The sequence below is a fragment of the Triticum dicoccoides genome, chromosome 2B, assembly GCF_002162155.2.
Source record: "Triticum dicoccoides isolate Atlit2015 ecotype Zavitan chromosome 2B, WEW_v2.0, whole genome shotgun sequence".
NCBI classification, from domain to species: domain Eukaryota; kingdom Viridiplantae; phylum Streptophyta; class Magnoliopsida; order Poales; family Poaceae; genus Triticum; species Triticum dicoccoides.
Window position 1 is genome coordinate 285,775,148 of NC_041383.1, and position 2,828 is coordinate 285,777,975.

A 2,828-nucleotide genomic window follows, 5' to 3' on the forward strand; every position below is an offset into this window, starting at 1 on the left:
TGTCAAAAAAATAATATCGTTGAAAACTATGTTCAAATACGAATCCAATGATGTAACTTTTGGTGACATGCATTAATATTTTGTTAGCTAAATATATGGTCAAAGTTTAACACAAAATATTAAGGGACCAATAAACCAGGATGGAGGTAGTAATTATTTGACTCGTGTTTGATGAACTGCATTGAAGATGCCCTTGTCGACTGAATTTTTTGGGTTGGGGCTAATACTTTTTCTGCCTGATAGGTAGCAGTAGTGGTTAGGCTCGATTAGTGCCTAGTCGTAGCACATGCACGGGCCTAATTCATGCGCATTGTCATCAGGATCAGATCAACTTTCACTTGGCAATCGAATCCAGTACTAACAGCGGAATCAGCATATGTACAACACACGTACCGCTTACGTTGAAGAAAAGGAAAGGGAAAAAGCTCCGGATGGAGTCCTGATTTTAGATCAGGTGACGTCTGAGTTGACAAGCTCCACTACTTTTGAGGAAAATGGAAAACTCCACAAATGGGCCAATGGAACTTCCACACCTGCAGCTTTGCACAAAATCGAAGCAAGTGCAACTTTCTTACTGAGCTCGAGTGTTAGAGGTAACAATTGTTACATACGATGATGGGGCCTTGATGTCGTATTCCCCTTTGGGGCTTCATCTTTGGAGTTGGTCACTGGCGAGCGAGACAAGTGGAAGGCGACGGAGTTGGCGTCGGGACTTGTGTGACAACAAAAATGGGGGAGCGATGTTGAAGACACAACATTGATTGAGGTAGTCGGCTCTTCTCCGACGTGTCAGCAGGTTTGCCTCGGCTTGTTTGTTGCTGTGAAGTCAAAGCATCGATGACGGCCCCGGTGGTGTACGATGACGGGCAGCGGTAGGTTGTTCGATGGTCTTTTGCGGTGCCAGTCGTGTCTACTTCTTCTTCGTAGTTCTTCGTCAGAGTCGGAGCTGCGTAGTCTGGTCGTTGATGGCTGAGTTTTGATGCGGATCTTCATGTTGCTCCGCACGACCTCTACAATGTGGGTTGAGTCGACGATCGCTTACGACGAAATTGGAGTAGTTTGCTCAGTGGTTAGGGATGACGATGACGCCTCTAGGGGGGAGTGATGACAATGACGCCTGCGTGCAATCTCTGCTAGGCCCTCATTGAAGTGATGTGAGTTGGGTATCATATGTGGGTCGCTCAACGGTTGAGATTGGTTTTTGTTCGTTCTTCATAATTAACCAAGCCACTTGGTTTTTGCTCGGTTTTTCTAATTAACTGAGCAATTTTTTTTCTTAATGAATTAACCAGACAACTTGGTTTTCGCTCGGTTTTTCTTAATTAACTGAGTAACTCATTTATCTTAATGAGTGCACAAATTCTGCCTTCTTTAGAAAAAAAACCAGTCCAACAGCTACGGCCATGCATGTAGGAGCACGCACATAGTACTGGGCCCGTGTGTCTTTCTTTCCTGCCATCTTGCCTCTAGAAAGCTATACATAGTATTCCCTTCATTTGATAATGTAGTGCGCCCACATTTTTCGAGATCTAAGTTTGACCGTAAATTTAACCAACAAGACCGAATGCGGCGGGAGCAAAATCTATACCTCTGAATTCATATTTTTGATATAATTCAGCGGTATACTTTTTGTTCCGCCGCAGTCGGTCTCGTTGGTTACATTTACGGTTAAACATGAATATCGAAAAGCGCGGACACACTACATTATGAAATGGAGGGAGTATATACATTTTTTGTTCATGTCGGATTGACGTGTGTTCCAAAAGTTCTTCATGCACATCACTATACTACTCCCTCCGTCCCATAATATAAGACGTTTTTTGCCACTAGCGTAGTGCCAAAAAAACGTCTTACATTATCGGAGGGAGTACTATGTACTATGCAGGTCATAATGGTTGAGGTGTAATCCGTGAAGGAATTGTTTTTTTTTAGTGTGATGTTAGGTTTGACTAAAGTGTCATCAAAGCTAAGTATCGAAACAAGTACTAGCGTCAACGGAGCAATTAGTTAGGGTGCACTTTTGGAATGGACAAGCTATGCTATAGGAACACATAAAGGCAGAGCAGAGCAGATGCTACTAGCTCAATTATTTGCAAGTACACACTGCAAAAATGGTCTAGGTCGATATTATAGTAACGGTGGACGGGAGTGAACGAAGAGGATTAGCTTACCAAACTAGCAGAAGCTTCATATATATCTTTCGTGCACCCACAAAACAACAAAAGAAGAGGAATCCATTAGGAAAGTGTTCTGTGGTGCCCACCACACCTATCTCCGTATTGATATCAAAATCTTCGTCTCTCAATTAATTTGATAGTTCTCCTACCAATATTTTTTTTTAAATTCTTTTATGTAATAAAGAAATGTAAGAAAATTAGGGTAATAGTATATGAGTAGCTACGTACGCAAGCCCTATTTCAGCCGGTGCGGCCCTGAATAACATAATTCTGGTCAATGGGAAAATGATTGGAGCGTACTTTTTTTTACACATTATAATAGAAGTCGCTCTCATACACAAACATACACTCACTCCTATGAATATACGCACATATATACCCTTTCCTTATAAGCACCTTCAAGAGAGTGAGCTGGCATAGCATTTTGAATTTTTACGAAGTCATCACAGGCGCACATCTACTCCCACTAAATGAACATCGTCGGAAGCCTGAAATAAATCCACGATAGTATTCTTTTTTGAAAGAGAATGTTGGCATATTATTGATTTAGCAACTAAGTCATAAAGGGTCTTCCCGATAAGAATGAAAAAGACAAAGCAAAGTAGATTTTTTTTTTCAAGACATGACCAACATGGGCCACAACATTACTAT